The 23,917-nt window shown below is 42.9% G+C and overlaps 1 long non-coding RNA gene across 1 annotated transcript; it reads left to right on the top strand.

Annotated features, from left to right (window-relative positions):
* The first annotated feature begins 6,576 nt into the window (after window positions 1-6,576).
* On the top strand, window positions 6,577-8,664 carry LOC140592236 (uncharacterized). The gene is made up of 4 exons (XR_011992532.1): window positions 6,577-6,663; window positions 7,582-7,785; window positions 8,137-8,245; window positions 8,374-8,664. It is a non-coding gene; the product is annotated as an uncharacterized lncRNA (long non-coding RNA).
* The last annotated feature ends 15,253 nt before the right edge of the window (window positions 8,665-23,917 follow it).

The following is a 23,917-nucleotide window of genomic DNA, read 5'->3' on the forward strand; positions in this document are numbered from 1 at the left end:
CACCGTGGTTCCAATTTTATCAAAAATGTAACGGCTTATATGTTTTCTATTAGTAACTTATGCGATAAATGCATGGGAATCACCATTGAACAGTTCAAAAACTGCATGTCTCATAATCCCTTGGGTTTATATATAGCCTATATATATTCAAAGTAATCGTTATTTCAAATGCCTTTGAAACAATAACATTTTTGTTCTAATGTAGATTTTAAAACTAATACTTTCTCAAAAATAACATACTGATGAAGACATCCCTTGAGCAGAACAGGTAAACTTTACTAACTAACTAATTTACAAACATAGATCAAAGAGGGTCCAAACTTGGCAACAACAATCAACTATGTACACGCACACACACACACCCACACACACACTGGTGTGTCATTATATCTTTGTGGGGACTCTCCATTCATTTAACTGGGGAAAACTCCAACACCAACATGAAGACCTTAACCCCTACCCAGCCCTGACCTTAACCATAAGTAACCAAACAAAACACGCAACTTTTGGCATTTTCTTTGTTTTTTGATTGCATTCACAGATATTTATGTGGTCCCAACAACATCAAAATAACAGGTTTTATCACACTGGATATTTGGTCCCCACAATGTAAAATAAATATAATCCACACAAGTGAAACCTTTCCCAATATGATTCACAAAAACGTTCACTGTATATGTCACTGTTGACCTACAAAAAGGAAGGAGAAGCCTTTCAATGACTCTTTGGGCTATAAATGTCATTCAGCATGTTTATTACATTCTCATTTTAATAAGTCTAACGTAATTCAGGTTGTGTGGGGTATGCATTTGTGATTATGCATTCACTGAATATTTGTTAATCCACTGTCTCTGTTCAGTGTGACTGTGTTATTTCAGTCCATTGATTATAACAAATACGGCAGGTGAATTACATGGTGCTTTAATCCAGTTTATGGAAGTTAAGAGGAAGGAATAATCTACCTTATCAAATGCCTTTTTAGCACCAAGGGTTGCTATGATGAAGGGAGGATAGTTTTGAGCGGTATTATTTTTATATAAACTGATCAGGTTAAGTAATCTTCAAGTGTTTTCTGCATAATGCCTTCTGTCATAACCTGCTTGTCCCTCTATGGCCAGCAGAGGGCACTCATGGCTATTCTGAGTCCATCTGTTTAGTTAGTACTGGATAATAATCCACACTTGACCTTCATGTAAGCCCCATTCGAGTCGTATATGTCTTACCCTGTCCTGCGTTCCTCAGTCCTGTTGTTATTCCTGGATAATAATTCACACATGTCCTTCATGTAAGCCCCATTTGAGTCGTATATGTCTCACCTTGTCCTGTGTTCCCCAGTCCTGTTGTTATTCCTGGATAATAATCCACACTTGTCCTTCATGTAAGCCCCATTCGAGTCGTATATGTCTTACCCTGTCCTGCATTCCTCAGTCCTGTTGTTATTCCTGGATAATAATCCACACTTGTCCTTCATGTAAGCCCCATTCGAGTCGTAAATGTCTTACCCTGTCCTGCACTCCTCAGTCCTGTTGTTATTCCTGGATAATAATCCACACTTGTCCTTCATGTAAGCCCAATTCGAGTCGTACATGTCTTACCCTGTCCTGCGTTCCTCAGTCCTGTTGTTAGTCTGACCCCCCTGCAGGTCCATGTAAGGACCAGCCCACTGTTGCAGTCTCTCTTTAATTCCACTTGGGGGGTTTCCTCCCTCAAAGTCTGCACCTGAGGTTTCCTTATTTCATCCTGCTCCTTCGGAGGTGACACCTCCCCGTAATGAAGCCAGTTTTTTATGATGAAACTACAGATTCCAGTCTTACTGATAAAGTCTGGATTATAATTTTTATGCCTGTTTTAATTAATGATATAGGATAGTAGGAGCATTGAGTGGGGTCTTTGTTGGTTTTGGAATGAGTGTAATGTAGGTTCCGTTCATATGATGGGGTATAGTGGAATTTGGTCAATTTCGGATATGACCTTAAGGAACAGAGGTAACAGAAGGGGAGAGAGGTACCTCTAAATGCTAAACGGCTAGCACTGCTAAATGGTATATTCACATAACTTTACCTGATTTTCACTACTACTGCTTGATATATTATGGTCTAGGAGTTTTATGTGATGGATTTTAATAGAAGTATATGAGATGTGATGGAAGCTGGTCAGTGAAAGGCAAATTGTAGTACAGATCATTTTAGCAAAGACTTTCTGTGGTGTCGCAGACCTCTTGTCCCAGGTCTGATAAGTCATATCAGGTCCATTTGTCTTTGAATCAGTTAATTATCATGTACTGTTATTTCATGGGAAGGTCAAGAAAAATCAACTTCCCTTCTGCATGTTCTGGTTGCTTCCTGTCTTGCCAAAAAACTGAGAGGAAGTTGAATAAATAGTAATGGTTGCTATGTGAGCAACTCAAAAGCAACCACTCTAGCAGCAAATATATGTTACCATGCCAATTGTTTAATTGAAAAAATCAGCGTTCTGCATGCATTTAATATTTATTTTAACCATATATTTCAGTGAATAGTTGAAAACCTATGTAATATTCCTTATTTTCTTGTATCTATTCCATGCCTTAATTAAATTCACTTTTCTTCAACAGAGGTTGTTGCTCCATAAAATTCAGGCAGGATTTGTCATGTCCTGGCCTTCCTGTTCTCCCCCTAGGGTGACCTTAAAGAGCCACGCCTGTTGCTTGTTTTGTCTTACCTCTGATTTCATCCCTCGTGTGGATCACTCCAGCTGCCTCCCATTTGCTCCCTCATCAGTCCTGTATAAAAGTGCTTCCTAGTCCTGTGCTCCCCAGTTCTGTCACTGACGTAATTACGTTAAAAAGGATGGTGGTTCCGTATCACATGTGTCAACACAAAGCAGGTCCAAAATTTATTAAATGTGATTAGAAATGTGTCCTGATATCAGCCTTTTCTGTAGCAAGGGCCTTGAAGTCATTGGCAATCAAGAGTTCCACATACTGTATATTACAGTATATTAGCACTTATTACTGATGTTTAAAATGGTGGTTTCCTGTGACAGCTGCATATATATATCATTATACAGACAGACACTGTAGCATGTGTCAAACAACGAATAAATAGAGGCTATGAGTGTGTGTGTGTGTGTGTGTGTGTGTGTGTAGGAGGGGAAATCACCATAAAATACAAGACACAAGATGACATGTTTGTTGATGATTGTTTGTTTGATGATAAAAGGATGATTCATGTTCCATAAAGTTTCTTAAATTTTTGGTGAACACACTTATAGCTTTTTATGTTTACCTTAAAATGAGGTGTTTTACTGACAAATAAAGGGAAACCATTGTACCTGACAATTATTCCCATCAGTTGTGGATTCCTTGTATTTCACCTCTCAACATGTCTTACAGGACCAGCAGGATTTGAGTACCAACAGAGACGGGTGAGAAATTTAATCCCATTAATGTTCCAGAGTTCAATTCAATTTATTTGGATATAGCGCCTTTCACAATACAGTCATCCCATGGTGCTTTACATGGATGTGTTGTGATACATTACATCATTAGGGAGAGTAATACAGAACTGGATAAAGTAAGGAAATAAACTAGAGAAAGCCAGATGACAACAGAGGAGAGGAACCAAAAACTCCCAGGTAATGAGAGTAATTGAGTAATTGAGGTCAACTGCTTGTCCAGCCCCCCTGGGCAGACTAACATTACTGAGAACATAAGAGTGGACTTGCTTGCTAAAAGCTAGGTGTAAGCTGTGATTAAGGATAAAGACAAAATGCATCAATGAGGCCGTTATCCACGTTGACCTGTCTAGGGTGGCCAAAGTCCATCAATAAGTCTGTTCTCCACACTGGCACTGAAGGCAGTGGTAGGTCCCATTCGCAATGTCACCCCTCCATGGGACTGAACCACCCCGGGCACCATGCGGACATGTGGGGAGGCAGAGAGCATGGATGGTCAGAACATGCTTTGACACATAATTGGACAAGCATAGTACATAAAAATGGCATGTACAGCAGCACCAGCAGCCATAGTTACGGTGTGTTATGTGTTAGGTTGTGGGTAAGCTAAACTGAAGTAATGGGTCTTCAGTAGAGATGTAAAAACTGAGACTGAATCGGCATCCCGAACAAAGGCTGGTAAATCATTCCACAATACAGGGGCCCTGTAGCAGAATGCTTTACCGCCCACTGTCACTTTATTTATATGTGGAACAATGAGGAGGAAACCTGCATTCTGATCTGAGTGGACGATGCGGCTTGTAATCTTGAAGTAATTCTGTCAGGTAGGCAGGAGCTCGACCTTTAAGTGCCTTATATGTAAGTAGGAGAACTTTGAAGTCAGCTCTAAACCTAAGAGGTTCAAAGACCATAAATGCAAAACCAGATAGTCCTGCACTGAACCATATCTGATCTCTTTTGCTTTCTCAGGTTGGTTTGTGGTTTTGGCAAGTAACGGAAACGAAGCTGATAGAAATTGCAACAGTTGCCATATGAACGACTTGAAAAAAATCCTGTCATTAGTGCCCCATATCTGACACAATCTGAGCCTTATTTTGCACAGCATGTAACCCTTGGATGCCGGACACATGCATGCAATCTGCGCAGCCACCCCTGAATGGCACAGAGCAGGACGTACACAGTTTGACGGCGTTCATGCCAGGATGCCGTTTAACGGTCACGCTGTGCTGGTTGTACAAGCTAGATCAGGTAGCACAGCATGCCTCACATAAAGAGCAGCATGCACTAATCCTGAGTTCCAACAGTTACCAATACATACGTGATACTAAGGCAAATTATTAACAGGGTGATGACTATGGACTTAAAGAATCACTTTGAGGTGTGAAATGTGACATTTTCTGGCAGACAGCCAGTGACGTATTGCAGTACTTTTTCATTGATACCACAGTGAGTGTGGCAGGGAGGATTAACTTGTCCTTTCCGTGTTGTCTCTGAGTCATGTGACCTCACTACCATGCGTAACTGAAGTCGGATTTCTCCGAAAGACAAGCTCTGCTGTGGCGCGATGTTGCTTGTGGCCCAGTTTATGTCAGTATGCTGACAGGCAGCTGGCTAGCTGGTGGGTAAAAGCCCCAACATGAACCATCAAGGGCAAACCCTCAATCGAGGGCTTTCACAGGTCAAACAATCTCTTTCACAGGTAAACCGACTTGTGGAAACTGCTTTCATGTTGTTCATTATTATCTCAGTTTTTTGTCTTTCCATTTCAGCAAAAAAATAAGAACCGCAGCTATAGTTTCTACCACTGCCCTGTGATCTGAATTAATGGTAATGTTACATCTGTGGATGCATCTAAACGTATGTAATTATTCAGAATGTGGATGTTGTGTGGCTCAGTGGACTAAGACATCGTGGTTATGATCTGAAAATTGCCGGTTCCAATCCTATGATTGGCAGAGTGTTACGAACTTGGGGCATGATGCAGGCAGGAAGAAGGTGACGATCCACCTACAGCTGTAAGGGTTTTATTAAACAAATCACAAACTGTACAACACAGGGAATAGGACTAGGACATTAAGCAGAACTACAAAACACAGTAGCAGGACACAATGACTGACTGGGGATACGAAGATGGCGCTGTTGAGTTCGGCCACCGTCCTGGCAGCTCCGCCACGACTGTGCTTTTTTTGGTATGTCTAGCACAGTCGGAGAGTAATTTTTTCAGCCAGGGAAACACATTTCACTGTATGTTGTACCAGCTATAACTACATGTGACGAATAAAGGATCTTGAATCTTGAATCTTGAACAAAAGGCAGGAACATAAATACATCGGTAAAGAGGACTAACAGGTGTGAATCATCAAAACAACCAATCAACTGAGGCACAGGGCAACAAAACACAGGTGATGTAACATAAAGGAACTAGAGACCTGAAACTAAGGAAACACAGGGAAATACTACACTGTGAAAATAAACAAGAAAACAAGGTACAATATAAAACTGTAACAGAAGATAAGGAGGGTAAATCTAGAACAGGAAAATCAAAGGAAGCATAAAACACTGGGGAACAGAAATTCAAATACAAAGAGATAAGGCTGGTCATTAGCCAGCCTTGAACCCACGAGTGGGGAATGCAGTTCCTAAGCCACATGCTCAACCCATTGAGCCACGTGGAAGGCCAGGGAATATGGTCAGTACAGTGGGACAGGATGACCAGCACCACCTGCTGGCCAAACAGGGAGGAGACGTGAAGGGTGGGGGCAGACAGGCACTAACCCTGACAGGGTGATTTCACCATTGCATTTGTGAGTCACCCTCTATTGCTCCAGGGACTGTCTGATGCATGTCGCTTTGGATAAAAGCATCTGTTAAATGAATAAATATATTTCCATGCAGTCTGGTGCAAATCCCTGCAGACTCTAGTCAAGAGGGACAAGCCACTCTTTTAGTGGAAAGAGTACTATGCTGTAAACCATCATACTTTCACATGCATATCTGTCTATTGTATTAGAAGCACCAAAATGCATGGGCCTTTTTAGCCTTAATAAAACCATCATTCTCGACTGCAGCTTCTTCCTACTTCCGAAGTGTCTCTAGGAAACGCTCAGCTACAAAAACAGTGGGTAGCCACAAAATCTCTCTACAAGGCAGCCTCAAACAGACAAAAACTACATATGGAAAAACTGATATTGGACCAGAACAAAATAAACATGTTTCTAAAGAACATATGTAAGTAACATCATTTTCTTCTAATCGTGTCTTACAAGACATAACTGTGTGTTCATTTTTTTCTTTTATATGTTGCTATATTTCATATTTGATGTAGGGTTGAATGATTGATCATTTTTAATCATGATATCAATTCATACACCTATGCAATCTCATTCTTTCATGACACCGATTCTGTCTGGTTTGCATTAGCAGGGAGATCCATTGCATGTAACCAAGCAGTGGCACTTGCTGAGTTTGCTGGTGCAGATTAGCGAAATGACATTACATCGTTTTTTAATTTATTCTGTAGAAAACAAAGGTCAATCTGTGGACCATAGTTAATAACAAATTGTAAATGTGTTCGGTCAAAATCCCTCGTCCTCCAGTAAGGAAAATGTTTGATTGTCCAATGCAGTCACCTCCAAATTGTTGTATCTGTAGCCCTGGTTCTGATTACTGATCCCCTGAAGGGACCTGTGCAAAAAAGTTAAATGCTCATACTACTGCATGCATTCCTGCTAATATTTCATGCGCTCCACTTGCTTCTGCATGTGCACCTGATTCCATTTTCACTACCAGTTTCATGTGCTCACTCACCCGAAACTTTTGCTTTATATTTAGTTTTCCAACTGTAATATCTTACAACATAATCAAGCAATACGCCTTGGTGCTCCAGATTTCTTTACATTTCTTTATGTTTACATTTTTATTTCAATGTATTTATATATATATATACACACACACACACACATTTTTTTCTTTTTTTTTCTTGCTCTCCTCCTCCATGTTTATCCACATGCATATGTGCATTAGTTCAGACTCCCTTCCGATGGGGGGCGCTGGACCACGAGTGTTGGGTAGAGCAATAATCCTGGGCTTGGAATTCATCTTGAATAAATCCTGAACGGAAGCACTGTTGCTTAAATGTGCACCAAGAGTGTCCAGCTGCAGATGCCTGTAGAGTGGAGCTCCCCCGGAAATACGTCACCTCCACAGGAAATACGTGATTTTAAGGGGCATAAAGTGGATCTCATCTTTACGGACGTAAAGTGGAGCTCCACAGGAAACACGTGACCTCTACCGGAAACCACCACTCTGTTAGCGAAAAGAGAGAGTCTGGAGCAAGTCTGCGAATCTAAAGTAAGTTAAGCGAAGCGACAAACATTAAAACAATCTCGTGTACACACAATATTTGAGTCTAACGTTATGTTGCTTGACGAGCTGTTTTAGCATTTGTTGTCATATAGAACAGGCTTTCCATGAAAACATTTAACGTTTACTTTTTTTTTTGTCTGCGGTTCTTCGGGCATGCTGCAAAGTCTTATTAACCATCTAACAGTTAAGTGTATTCAGTGGGAAGCCGTAGGTGCAGTAATCCTCACACTGTGTATTGTGTTTTTTTGAGATTACATTTGTCATTACATTAACAGGAACATTGATTTATGAACTTCTGATTGTAAATTAACAATATCAGTATTTCTCCATTATAAGTTATGGGAAGGTTTTTGCACACTGGACAAAGGAATCAGAGGCTGTGCTGAAAGGTGAACATGCACCTGTATTCAGACTAAGAAAGCGCAAGTCTGTGGAACGCAGTCTGGTCAGTGTACACATTAAACCTTACTTTTAACAGTAAATTGTTTTATTTCTGAAAAAGTGTTATATAAAACATATATAAAAGTTGTAATAATATACATATAATAACGTTTCTTCCTATGCTTCTGACAGAAGCCAGCAATCATCTCTGATCTACATGTTGCTATGGACTGGATTGAGGGGAATGAGGCTCTATTCAGTGGGCAAATAACCTTTCCCAAATATGTGACCATGACGGAAGAGCACCGCCAGGACGCCCTAAGGGATGTGCTAGATGGAGACAAGATAGAATCCAAGGAGCCATTCCTCTTTGGTTTTCAGATCCAAGAGGACATGGAATTATTTTTACAGGCCTGTGTTGACCAGCGGGGCCTCCGGGTTAATGCTGTCTGTTATGAGAAAGATTAAATTACTGGCACATGAGTGTGTTGATTGATTTTTTTTTTATTTCATTCTGTTTGTTGTTGCTGTCTAGATAAATTTAGCAGTTGATTGAATATAATTGTTACATGTTGATCATCATTTATACAACACATACAGGGCTGCATATAACTGGTACGCAAGTACGCATTCACCTTTAAAAGCGATACGTGCGGCAATCGATTGCTGTGACAGTGTAAATGCGTACGTATTTTATGTGCATTTGCGCTGATATGACAAGAAAATAGCGTGCATTTCAACCTATATACCGCAAATGAAGTACGAATTAGCATATACAGGTTAAAATACACAATAATTTCTTGTCTTATCATCGCAAATGCACATAAAATACGTATGCATTTGCGCTGTTCCAGCAATCGTATATAGTATATGTTTATAACAGTTAAGGCAAGATGTCAAGGGGTAAGGTGTCGAGAGGTCTCAGGGTCGGGCAAAGACAACGAAACATCCAAAAAAGACTTGGGATTGGTGATTTATTTAGGCATCAGCTCATGTCTTGGCTCTCCCATCAAAGGTTCCAAAACAAGAAAAAAAATAAAAAACAATAAAGAAAAACTAATACAATTAACTATCAAACAAACGAAAAAAACAAGTACACCAGACTGTACCGTGGCCTCTAGTCCCCACACACCTAAGGACCTCCCACTCCGAGAGCACACAAGTAGCTGGGCCCCAAAAAAGAACTAACCCTTCCACCATCTTATAAACCCTTGTCCCCGCCCCTCTAATTGGGAGCTACCATTCCCCTCTGGGTATAACGGTACCACCCTACCATAAGGGAAAAAAAAAGGCAATAAATATAAATAAGGACTCTACGTAGGTCCCACATGTGCGCGCCCATCTGCTTCCACCCTTGCCGATCCTGCAAACAAAAACCTTGGGAGAAAGATATCAAAACAATTCATTGTTGTGGTAAAATGCCACTGTCCCCTTAAAATAGTGAGGACGGTTCCATACACGCGGCCTCACACAAGACCAATATATATATTAGTAATGTGTATGGAAAGTAACATAATAGCAATAGCAATGTATGGTATGTTTATAACTGCTCATCTTATGACCAATATATATATTCCACAAACTAGATCAGACCAGATATATATATATATATGTGCATATATATGTGTGTGTGTGTGTATATATATATATATATATATATATATATATATATATATATATATATATAATTTCTCTAGCGTATAAATGAACAAAAACATACTTAAATTCCGCTGTAACACACAGTTTGGTAACGTGTTTCCTGTGGAGCTCCACTTTACGTCCGTAAAGATGAGATCCACTTTACGCCCCTTAAAATCACGTATTTCCTGTGGAGGTGACGTATTTCCGGTGGAGCTCCACTCTAAATGTGTGCTGTTTTTCTCTCCCAACACAGGTTAGTAAATATCTGGGTTTAATACTCATACAGTATATGCCCAATATCAGGTGTAAATACCATCCCTATTTATTGTGTTTTATTAATCTGTACCGAGTTGTGGTTTAAAGCCAGAAAAATATCTTGTTTTTCAGGAAATGCTAAACGCTGGTTAGCGGTTACAAGCCATCCGCTTCTGTATAAGTATGGTTAGCTGGGCGCGGACCACAAAGGACCACGATATAATGCAGCCTTTAAATTAACGGGTTTATTCCTCAACATGCAAACTTATATCTGTGTTCGTTTTGTACGCCTCGTTGATTGTACCATCTGTAGTGTAGGTTTATTTTATCCTTTGTGAATGAGTCAGTGCGAGAAAGTAACGCGGCCCCAATTCGGTGTCTCTCTCTCTCTCTATTTAAATATATAATTTATGCTGTCAAACGATAAAAAAATTTCATCAGATTAATCACAGGGTTGCTGTGGATTAATTTCAATTAATCACGTTTAAATATCATTCATTTTTAAGTAGTACTGTTTTAAGAAGTAGTGCTTAAACAGTATAAAACTACAACTTTCCCTTCTGTTGATAAAGGGTGCAGCCATCTTGTATTCTGAACTCGGGATCCTCTGTGCTGCTCCGAGATATTTCTCAGATCTCTGAGAAACGAGAGCGCGCATGTCGTCACTTCGGGCTTCAAAACTACAGAATCGGACTTGGAATACGAGTTCCGAGGCCAAATGGAATGCACCAAAACTGCCCGAAATGGGTTGACAGAGACATTTCAGGGATTTTGAGTCATTCTCTGCTGCAGATGGGTTAGTTGCGTTAAAAATTTTAATCAGATTAATCATGATAATGGATTAATCTGCGTTAACCCGTTAATTTTGACAGCACTAATACACTCACCTAAAGGATTATTAGGAACACCATACTAATACGGTGTTTGACCCCCTTTCGCCTTCAAAACTGCCTTAATTCTACGTGGCATTGATTCAACAAGGTGCTGAAAGCATTCTTTAGAAATGTTGGCCCATATTGATAGGATAGCATCTTGCAGTTGATGGAGATTTGTGGGATGCACATCCAGGGCACGAAGCTCCCGTTTCACCACATCCCAAAGATGCTCTATTGGGTTGAGATCTGGTGACTGTGGGGGCCATTTTAGTACAGTGAACTCATTGTCATGTTCAAGAAACCAATTTGAAATGATTCGAGCTTTGTGACATGGTGCATTATCCTGCTGGAAGTAGCCATCAGAGGATGGGTACATGGTGGTCAGAAAGGGATGGACATGGTCAGAAACAATGCTCAGGTAGGCCGTGGCATTTAAACGATGCCCAATTGGCACTAAGGGGCCTAAAGTGTGCCAAGAAAACATCCCCCAGACCATTACACCACCACCACCAGCCTGCACAGTGGTAACAAGGCATGATGGATCCATGTTCTCATTCTGTTTACGCCAAATTCTGACTCTACCATTTGAATGTCTCAACAGAAATCGAGACTCATCAGACCAGGCAACATTTTTCCAGTCTTCAACTGTCCAATTTTGGTGAGCTCGTGCAAATTGTAGCCTCTTTTTCCTATTTGTAGTGGAGATGAGTGGTACCCGGTGGGGTCTTCTGCTGTTGTAGCCCATCCGCCTCAAGGTTGTGCGTGTTGTGGCTTCACAAATGCTTTGCTGCATACCTCGGTTGTAACGAGTGGTTATTTCAGTCAAAGTTGCTCTTCTATCAGCTTGAATCAGTCGGCCCATTCTCCTCTGACCTCTAGCATCAACAAGGCATTTTCGCCCACAGGACTGCCGCATACTGGATGTTTTTCCCTTTGCACACCATTCTTTGTAAACCATAGAAATGGTTGTGCGTGAAAATCCCAGTAACTGAGCAGATTGTGAAATACTCAGACCGGCCCGTCTGGCACCAACAACCATGCCACACTCAAAATTGCTTAAATCACCTTTCTTTCCCATTCTGACATTCAATTTGGAGTTCAGGAGATTGTCTTGACCAGGACCACACCCCTAAATGCATTGAAGCAACTGCCATGTGATTGATTGATTAGATAATTGCATTAATGGGAAATTGAACAGGTGTTCCTAATAATCCTTTAGGTGAGTGTATATATATATATACATACTCATTTGAATTGTGAACACGAGTTATTGATTGCACTAGAGGGTTATTGTAATCTTTCCATAATAATTGAAATGTGATTAATGCTTATATATCTATTGCAGTATTACAATATTTACATACTGTTGTGCAGATATATTGCATTTTCTTTTTTTTGTATTAAGCTGTTTCTACTGTAAGTTTGAGAAATGATCTTGAAAAAATCCTGCACTGAAGCACTGTTGCTTAAACGTGTGCTGTTTTTCTCTCCCAACATAGGACTCTGTCGCCTTATTTCTTTTTTTTTTGGAGTACACTGGCCTGGCCTTTCAGCTAGGCTTGTTACAAATTTGGGGGCTCGTCCGGGATTTGCATGGTTCTGCCAGTGCTAACCTAAGAATCGTGGGATCCAGATTTTTTTATTGAATCGATCACCTGACAGATTTCGCAGACAACGATGACTACTCTTCGAGAAGTGCGACAAGACATCCAGGGAAAACTGCTCCAGTTGATCCGTGCTGCAGACACGGAGGTCCTTTATCGCCTTGCATCATCGTGTAAAGATGAGGTGGCGGAGGAATTGCCAGAAAGAGACGCAGCAAAAGTGGAACTCTTCAACTACATTATGGGGTTCCTTAGGAGTGAGCAACTGCGTAGTCTGGAGGACCAAGGGCTGTCCCGTCTGCTTGCCTTCCATGGTCTCATCAACGATCTGCAACCACCAGGTAAAGATGCTGATCCTGTTTTACAGGACGACATGAGGTCTGCAGTGATACGAGAGGCTACGGTTGTGGAAGCAGCTGCAGCTCATCAGAGGAGGTCAACACCTGTCAGTTTTGCACAGTCACCAAGAGACTCTGTAGAAACACACGTAACTGACTCCGCATCCAGCGCACTGACGCTAACAAAAGTAGCCGCTTTGTTGCCGTGCCGGGAATTTAGGATACATGGAGGAATGATTTAAGATTCCAATTCTGATTTAAGTAATGATAATTTCTGCAGGCAAATTGATGAGGGGTTGGCTGAGAGGTTTACTGAAGCAGAAGTTATTAGAACGGTCCGTAAGGTTATCAAGCCTGGAGTATTCAAAGAGATGCTGGTAACTAGAGAAAATCTCAATATAGCTGTACTTAAACGTCTCTTACGAGTCCACCTTAGGGACAAAGGAAGTACTGAGTTGTTCCAGGAACTCAACAGTGCTAAGCAAAATGACAAGAAAACCCCACAACAGTTTGTCTATAGACTGGTTGGATTAAAGCAGCGAGTACTATTTGCTTCACAACAGAGTAGATCTGAGAGTCAATATGACAGTAATTTGGAACAGGGAGTTTTTCTCCATTCACTTTATCAGGATCTTGGTGACAAATATGCCTATATTAGGCGAGAAATGAGACCCCATGTTTCGAATTTAACAATCATTAATGACTTTATACTAGACCTAGTAACACAATTAGTGAAGAATCGGAGCGGCAGAAACACCTAGGTCACGCACAAGAAACTAAGACTGTCAGTGTCAGTGTGAAGCCGTTGACACGGGGAGTTGGCCTGAAACTCAAGCTGAAGTCCAAGTCATTCGTGAAGCCATCCACGAACTGACGGCACAAGTCTCAGCAATGACTAGAAGCATCGAGAAAGTCATTACTACTACACCAGCGTACTACACTACTACACTAGACTCCTCTAAACCAGTTTCATTGTGCTCTAACGTCCCGGTTAAATTGTACACAAAGGGAAAATGCCAGAATCAAAAGACGGCTGTACACATTGGGCCTCATTCACCAATATTTTCTTAAGAATTCTCTTAAATTTGTTCCTGTGAAATTTGTTAAGAACAACCTACATCGGATTCATGACGTGTTCTTAAGTAGCAGAATTGTTCACACCTTTGTTCTTAAGAATAGTGAATCCCACGTCTTCGTAACTGAAAGCGCGTGCCAGTTTGTCCTAATTAGCATAGGGAAACGCCCTGCAATTATCCCATAAAAGGGCATGAGACTGTAGGGCCGTGTGCAAGGAATGGCAAAGAGGCACTCAGGTTGTGAGCCGCTTGACACTAAGAGGAAAAAAAACTTCAGTAATGCTGAAGTAGAAGTATTAATACAGTAAAATCCTGTTATAGTGGACTCGCATTTAACAGAATATCCTCTATCCACTGGTCCCGGCCGTGCATCTTTAAGAATATGCAGAAAAAGTATCGGATATAGCGGACTCGCATTTAACGGAATTTCGCTTATGAAGGACAAGCAATTTAGTCCCCAGTGCCGCTTTTAGCTGTAGTTTTATTTGGCTAAAACGGACATGCAGCTCCACCGACAAAGCACGTGGCGTGCCGGTGATGTCCAGCGCAGATACGTAGTCGGGATTATTAATAGTAACGCATCTGCAGAGGTAAAGTTGGATTACTGCATGTACAATATAATAAGTCACGTTCGGCGGACCGGCGAATGAGGGAGTAGACGAGAGAGCCGTGATTTCAGGAATACGGGGTTTAATGGAGACGACAGGCCACGAACATGAAACAATACAATGACGGATCTCCGAGACAGTGGGAGACGCGGACTAATATACACCAGACAAGTCAAAAGGAACAGGAAACAGATGATGACAATCAGGGATTAACACGAGGTAACGAGCTGGGCGTGGCACACACGAGGATCGGACGGAGCTGGGCGTGACATAATGGGGTGTGGCATGAGTAAATGGTGTCCTGTAGTTGTGTTCCGGACATACAGCAACTCTGCATATAATGGACTTTGGATATAACGGACTGTTTTGTCAGGTCCCTTGAAGTCCGTTATAACTGGATGATGGATCTTACTGTACAGGAGGTAAATACAAATAGACACATGTTATTTAGTAGCGTAACCAGTGGATATAAAGCCCCCAAGAAAGCTGATACATGAAAAGATATCACCTTCTCTGTGAATGCTGTGTGCCAAATAAATCTAAATGATCTTCAAACATGCGTTCCCTTCTCAGAGCACGATTGGCAAGCTCTTCAAGAAGTAAGAGAAATGCCATTTTGATAGCAAGGCCAATGCGCAGAAACAGACCTATTTATAATCTGCATGATCGGCATTACTACCATGAAAATAATTTTTACACTTACAAAATTATTTCTGTATTTAACTTTTATAAATTGTTCAAATACTTTCATTTTATGAACAAAACTGCTCTAACCGATTATTTTGAACAAACTATCACTACTCAAATGTGCGTACGAATGGTCTTGAGTGTGCGTAGATTCTGTTCTTAGCTAAGAACAAATTCAGATAAGAAAACATTGCTGAATGTCAGAATCTTCGTAAAAAAAGTGCGTACATGGGGTTTAATCCTCTGCGGTCTAGGGGTTGTTGGAGTCACCCGCTCCACCGAGTCCGTTGATGAGACTCCACCCTTTTCCAGCTGAGGACCATGGTCTCGGATTTGAAGGTGCTGATTTTCATTCCAGCCGCTTCACACTCGGCTGCGAACTGTTCCAGTGAGAGCTGCAGGTCACAGTCTGATGAGGCCAACAGAACCACATCATCTGCAAAAAGAAGAGACCTAATCCTGAGGTCACCAAACCGGACACCCTCAACACCCTGGCTGCGCCTATAAATTCGGTCCATAAAGGTTATGAACAGAATCGGTGATAAAGGGCAGCCCTGGCAGAGTCCAACCCTCACCGGGAACGAGTCCAACTTACTGCCGGCAATGCGGACCAAGCTCTGACACCGGTTGTGCAGGGACCGAACAGCCCTTATAAGGCAGTCTGGCACCCTATACTCCCGGAGCACTCCCCACAGGACTCCCCGAGGGATGCAGTCAAATGCCTTCTCCAAGTCCACAGAGCACATGTAGACTGGTTGGGCAAACTGCCACACACCCTCCAGGACCCTGCCGAGAGTATAAAGCTGGTCCACTGTTCCACAGCCAGGGCGAAAACCACACTGTTCCTCTTGAATCCGAGGTTCAACTATCCGACGGACCCTCCTCTCCAGCACCCCCAAATAGACCTTACCAGGGAGGCTGAGGAGTGTGATCCCCCTATAGTTGGAACACACCTTCCGGTTCCCCTTCTTGAAGATGGGGACCACCACCCCGGTCCGCCCCCGATGTCCACGCGATGCCGCAGATCCTTGTCAACCAAGACAGCCCCGCAACATCCAGAGCCTTGAGGAACTCCGGGCGGATCTCATCCATCCCCGGGGCCCGGCCACCGAGGAGCTTTTTAATCACCTCAGCGACCTCTGCCCCAGAGATAGGTGAGTCGACCCCAAGTCCCCAGACTCTGCTTCCTCATTGGAAGGTGTGTCGGTGGGATTGAGGAGGTCTTCGAAGTATTCCTTCCACCAACCCACAACGTCCCGAGTTGAGGTCAGCAGCGCACCATCCCCACCATAAACAGTGTTGATGCTGCACCACTTTCCCACCCTGAGACACCGGATGGTGGACCAGAATCTCCTCAAAGCCGTCCAGAAGTCATTCTCCATTCTCCCATACCCAAGTTTTTGCCTCAGTGACCGCCGAAGCCGCATTCCGCTTAGCCTGCCGGTACTCATCAGCTGCTTCCGGAGTCTCACAGGCCAAAAAGGCCCGATTGGACTCCTTCTTCAGCTTGACAACATCCCTCACTGCCGGTGTCCACCAGCGGGTTTGGGGATTGCCGCCGCGACAAGCACCGACCACCTTATGGCCACAGCTCTGGTCAGCTGCCTCCACAACGGAGGCGCGGAACATGGCCCATTCGGACTCGATGTCCCCCGCCTTCCCTGGGACATGGGCGAAGTTCTGCCGGAGGTAGGAGTTGAAACTCCCTCTGACAGGGGATTCCGCCAGACGTTCCCAGCAGACCCACACTATACGTTTGGGTCTGCCAGGTCTGACCGGCTTCCTCCCCCACCAGCAGAGCCAACCCACCACCAGGTGGTGATCGGTTGACAGCTCCACCCCTCTCCTCACCCGAGTGTCCAATAAATGAGGCCGCAAGTCCGATGATACGACCACAAAGTCGATCATCGAACTGCAGCCTAGGGTGTCCTAGTGCCAAGTGCACATATGGACACCCTTATACTTGAATATAGTGTTCATTATGGAGAATCCATGACGAGCACAGAAATCCAACAACAAAACACCACTCTGGTTCAGATCGGGGGGGCCGTTCCTCCCAATCACGCCCCTCCAGGTCTCACTGTCATTGCCCACGTGAGCATTGAAGTCCCCCAGCAGAACAAGAGAGTCCCCGGGAGGAGCGCTCTCCAACACCCCTTCCAAGGACTCCAAAAAGGGTGGGTATTCTGAACTGCCATTTGGCGCATAAGCGCAAACAACAGTCAGGACCCGTCCCCCCACTCGAAGGCGAAGGGAGGCTACCCTCTCGTCCACTGCGGTAAACCCCAATGTACAGGCGCCCAGCCAGCTCGGCGCCTCTCCCCGTGAGCAACTCCAGAGTGGAAGAGGGTCCAACCCCCTTCGAGGAGACTGGTTCCAGAGCCCAAGCCGTGCGTCGAGGTGAGCCTGACTACATCTAGTCGGAACCTCACAGCCTCGCGCACCAGCTCAGGCTCCTTCCCCACCAGAGAGGTGACATTCCATGTCCCTAGAGCTAGCTTATGCAGCCGAGGATCGGACCGCCAAGGTCCCCGCCTTCGGCCACTGCCCAACCCACACTGCACCCGACCCCTATGGCCCCTCCTACAGGTGGTGAGCCCATTGGATAGGGGACCCACGTGCCTTGTTCAGGCTGTGCCCGACCAGGCCCCATGGGTGTAGGCCAGGCCACCAGGCGCTCGCCATCGAGCCCCACCCCCAGGCCTGGCTCCAGGGGGGGGCCCTGGTGACCCGCGTCCGGGCAAGGGAAAACGTGAATCTATGTTTTTATTCATCATAAGGGGTCTTGTGAGCCGCACTTTGGTTCCTCGCCCAGGACCTGTTTGCCTTGGGTGACCCTACCAGGGGCTTAAAGCCCCAGGTAACTTAGCTCCTGGGATCATTGGAACACGCAAACCTCTCCGCCACGATAAGGTGTTGGCTCTAGGAGAGGATAAACTTAATTCATGGCAAATAAATTATTTCTTATATATTTGTTTGCCATTATACTCATCGTTATTTTAATGTATATTGTAAATATGTCAGATTTTTAAGTTTGTAATTTGACATCAAAATATACACATTGCAAAATGTAGTTTGGAACACTTGCAGAAATATTATAAAAGTACATAGTAAGCAATGCTGGCAGTTTGTTTTGATCTCAGATATCTGATCACCAAATTCTTGGCTACATGAAGATGACTATTTGGATAAATAAATAAGAAAACCTAAGTCATGTCACTATTTCTGGCTCCTTTCATTGAATATGTAGCAACTTTCATGTGTATGAATGAGCCATTGTCACCTGGCCACGTCCCTACCCCCCTTTTATGACGCTGACGGGGATGTATCTGGATCGCGTTTCACCGTTGCGCTGTTAATCAAATTACCATGCGAATGTGATTTGAATGCGAGCTAATGCTATTTATAATGTGAATAGCGATCTTCGGGTAACAGCGGTACTACACGCCCCCAATGCAGGTAAAACAAAGTAAGATGACATGGTTTACTTTTTTGCCGATTTAACCTAATTTAAAAAACTTTAATACTTCCGACAATGGACGTTTTGAAAAGAACACAGATTACGGATTTAGCCAGCGTTTGTTTTCATGATTTTACATTAAGATTTCAGCGAGATATAAACTGAGATATTCTCCTTGAGATTAAGAGCAACAGACATGGTCAAACCAATGCTCGTAAGTCAAAGCTGTGGTGATGTGCCGCTCCTGGGTGTTAACGTGATTGAGGAGCTGATGAAAGAAAGTGATGGCATCAATTTCTGTAATCTTTTGAGGTCACGGACATGCAGAAATATACAGTGGAAAGTCTAATATCTACCATCAGTGCAATGTCTCTGAGAGATGGGTCTAAGGACTGTAAAATAAGGAGTGGAAAAAGGGGACTCATAATTCATGCTGGGCAGGTATGAGAATTGAAGTGTCGTGTGAGGGTCTGGCCATATGGAGGGATGATAATGTTTGGACCCATGATAGAACAGAAGCATCCAGATGGTTTTGAACTGTTCCCCGCCTTGGTAGATGTGCCCTCTGGTGTTTCAAAGACAGTGAGGATCCCTATCCAGAACCCCACCTGACATGACATATACTTACCCCAGAGGACTGTGCTTGAAACTGTTGAGCTAACAGTAGAATGTAGACGGGTACGCATAAATTCTGGAGCTACAGATGATACCACCAGAGGCCTTGGTGCCTTCCTCTGTTCATCTCAGACATGCGATAATGACAGGGGAACTGATGGCTTGAGGACGACAGAGGATGTTACCAGTTTTAGAGAAAAGTGGCATTCTACAGTCGATTTAAGTCACTTACCAGCGGAAGATCAAGGGGTGGTAAGACAAATGTTATATGAAGAGTCTGATGTCTTTGCGAGGCATGTAGGAGACATTGGATGCATCCCAAGGTCAACCTGACTGATGACAACCCAGTCCAGAAATGTTATAACTCCATCCCGAGACCTCTTTCTCAGGAAGTTAAAGACTATGCGCACAATGTTCTGGATAGAGGCTGGATCAGGAAATCAATTTCACCATACTCCTCACCAGTATGTGTTCACAAGAAAGACAGTGGCTTACGGCTTTATGTAGAGCTCAATCGAAAGACAGTGCCTGACCATCATCCACTGCCTAGAATACAGGATCTGCTAGATAGTCTTGGTGGATATTCATGGTTCTGCAACTTGGATCAAGGCAGTGCCTATCATCAGGGTTTCGTCGGCGAGGAGTCCAGGCATCTCACGGCTTTCAGCACCCCTTGAGTCCTATATGAATGGGCCCGTATTCCTTTTGGGCTTACTAATGCTCCAGCAGCATTTCAGCGGTGCATGGAGGGAGTGTTGGAGAGTATTAGGGATGAGTGCTGTGTTCCATATCTAGATGATGTCCTCTGCTACTCTAAAACTTTTGACAAACATGTGAATCACCTTAGGCAGGTGTTGGCTCAAATGAGAAAACATGGTATTAAGCTCCGTCCACAGAAGTGCAAACTTTTCAAGAGACAAGTACGTTACATCGGACGTCTGGTGTCCGGAGAGGGGATTCAAATTGATCCAAAAGACTTGGAGGCAGTTTGGGCCATTAAAGAGAAGAAACCCCAGACAGCTGGTGAGGTTCGGTCTCTACTTGGATTCCTGGGCTATTATAGATCTTTTATCCAAGACTTCTCCCACTTAGCCTGTCCTCCTCCAGAGTTCAGAAGAAGCCAACTGGGGTACAAAATGCCAGTCTAGTAAACCCAAGAATAAGGCAGATGGTAAAGATAGAGGGCATGTACCTTCCAGGAAGCCCGTTGACTGGACAGAGGAACACCAGGGAGTAGTCTCAAAGTTGGTAGAGATGCTCACAAATCCCCCTGTCCTAGCCTACCCCGACTTCGACCTGTCATTTGTGTTGCATACTGACGCATCCGGTGATGGGTTGGCTGAGGTTCTTTACCAACGGCAGGACAACCGACTTCGTGTCATTGCCTATGGTTCACAGACCTTAACCCCTGCAGAAAAGAATTATCACCTACACTCAGGTAAACTGGAATTTCTAGCACTCAAGTGGGCGATCTGTGACCGGTTTCGTGATTACCTGTATTATGCACCCACATTCACAGTGTACACAGATAATAATCTGTTAACATATATTCTGAGTACTGCAAGGTTAAATGCCATTGGACACTGCTGGGTTGGGGAACTAGCCGATTTCCACTTTGAGATTAAATACGGTCCGGGCAAGATGAATGCAGATGTCGATACTTTGTTAAGATACCCAGTGAAATAAGACATGGAGGAACATACGGAAACCGTGTCCCCAGAGACAGTGTCTGCCGTATGGCAAGGCATCAAAGCAGCAAAAGATAATGACATCCCATGGTGTTTAACTTGTACAGCTTAACACCAGTGAGGAGGAGGTTGCATCATCACAGAACATTGTGACACCAGAAAATATAAAAGCTGCACAGCATGAAGACGCATCCATTAAAGAAGTCATCTCCTTGAAAGAAAATGGATGGATAGCAAATAAAAATGACAAAAGAACAATTGATAGAGGGACCAGGAGACTCCTGTATGAATGGAACAAACTTGTGGTTAAAGATGGAATATTGTACCAGGTGACGGGACAATACAAGCAGTTAGTTCTACCCCACAAGTTGAAGTCTCTTGTGTTGAGGAACTTGCATGATGATATGGCCCATTTTGGGGCAGATAAAGTCATTTATCTAGCCCTACGATTCCACAGAGAGCACCAATGGGTTCAATCTCGACCACTATACCATTCGAATTAGTCAGTATTGATTACCTACATCTGGATCCTAGTAAAAGAGGGCATGAATATATTCTAATTCTGATTGATCACTTCACAAGCTATGCACAGGCTTAGAGCTGGGCGATATGGCAAAAAAAAATATCACAATATTTTTTCCTGTATTGACTGATATCGATAATTATCAATATTATAGTTTCACAATGCTGTTCCATGTAATAATGTAATAATCAAAATAATAATAAAAATAACCCTATTCTGGTATGAATAATGAATACATGGAAATAAACAATATTAGTAAACAAATACTTATTTTCCAACAAATTTTACTGTTTACATACAAAATTCCCTTAAAATTATAAAAGGTTATTGATTTTGAAGTATTCAAAGAAACATAGCTCAAATGAACAAAACCATATCTGGATCGCCCAGCACTACACAGGCTTATCCAACAAGGAATAAATCTGGCAAAACGGCAGCTGAAAAGATTTTTTTATGACTTTATCCCCATCTCGGATACCCCGAAAAGCTTCATCACGATCAAAGTTGTGAGTTTGGGAATAGCCTCTTTCAGAGACTGCAACAGTTGTCTGCCATTTCACACTCACACACCACACCATATCATCCGCAGTGCAGTCCGGCAGAAAGATTTAATAGGACTCTCCTCCAGATGTTACGCACTCTCCAAGAAGAAAAAAAAAATGAATGGAGCAATCATCTACCACACATTGTACATGCATATAAAACATGAGTCAGTGGGTTACTCGCCATTTTTTCTCTTTTATGGCAGCGCCCCCAAGATGGGCTGCAAGGATGAAGAAAGCTTACAGAATTGCAGCTGAGAACAGCCGCAAGTCGTCAAACAAAGGTAAAGGGGGCTATCCTCCAGCCTGGTCATAGAGTGGTGGTCCGCAACCTTTCTCAAAGAGGAGGACCTGGAAAGTTGAGGGACTATTGGGAGAAGGATGTACCTGTACATCACTTGGTGGAAAGAATAGGAGACGGACCAGAGTCTATAAGGTACAACCAGAAAGGGGAAACAAAGCTTCTCCTCCTGCTGGTTAACGATTTTCCTGTAGAAGTTCTGCAATATTCCTGTAGAATATCGTGGATAGGGGTGGCATGGTGGTGCAGTGGTTAGCACTGTTGCCTCACACCTCTGGGACCTGGGTTTGAGTCTCCGCTTGGGTCACTTGTGTGTGGAGTTTGCATGCTCTCCCCATGTCGTCGTGGGGTTTCCTCTGGGTACTCCGTCCACTATATATATATATATATATACACACACACACTTTCCTCCTCCGCGCTGGAGTACGAGTTCCGAGGCCAAACAGAACGCACCAAAACTGCCCGAAATGGGCTGACAGAGACATTTCAGGGATTTTAAATCATTCTGCGCTGCAGATGGGTTAATTGCGTTAAAAATTTTTATCAGATTAATCATGATGTTGGATTAATCCGCGTTAACCCGTTAATTTTGACAGCCCTAATATATATATATATATATATATATGTGTGCACACACACACTGTATGTTTTCTCATTTGAATTGTGAACACGAGTTATTGATTGCACCAGAGGGTTATTGTAATCTTTCCATAATAATTGAAATGTGATTAATGCTTATATATCTATTGCAGTATTACAATATTTACATACTGTTGTGCAGATATATTGCATTTTCTTTTTTTTGTATTAAGCTGTTTCTAAGTTTGAGAAATGATCTTGGAAAAAATCCTGCACGGAAGCACTGTTGCGGAAACGTGTCGCTGTTTTTCTCGCCCAACATAGGACTCTGTCGCCTTATTTCTTATTTTTTTTTTGGAGTACACTGGCCTGGCCTTTCAGCTAGGTTGGTGACATATACGGCAAAATAAGTGGCATGCATAGGAAATGATGTGGCGTGCGTGTTAATGTTTTGGGCGCAGCAGAGTGAAAAAATCATCTTGTCGAGCTAGCGTAGCGTAGGCATGCTAAAGGATGTGACGTTTTGTTTAAAGACAGTGATGGTGCAGTGATGATAAGGAATAAGCCAGAGGTTAGCAACCGCGGCTAATTTAGCCTCATATTCGATATTCAGTTTTCTGGCTTTAATAACTTTTAACTGAAGTAAGGTTTTTAATGACAAAATTGTGATGTCCAGTACACAGAGAACGATGCACACTGATTATTTTTGCGCTTCAAACCATTTTGCGATTTGTGCCAAATGATGTTAATAGGTAATATAATAGGTCCTGTCAGCTATAACGACATGGTGCTTTAGCATTTTGGGCTCATGGTGACTGTTTCACACGCCTTTGTTTCCCAGATTGCTTTACGAATTTTTATTAATTTTTGAATGTTTGAATGTATCTGTATAATATGCAATGGGACAATACATGAATGGGTTAATAACTTCAGAACTAGACAAG

This window comes from Paramormyrops kingsleyae, chromosome 8, assembly GCF_048594095.1.
Source record: "Paramormyrops kingsleyae isolate MSU_618 chromosome 8, PKINGS_0.4, whole genome shotgun sequence".
NCBI classification, from domain to species: Eukaryota; Metazoa; Chordata; class Actinopteri; order Osteoglossiformes; family Mormyridae; genus Paramormyrops; species Paramormyrops kingsleyae.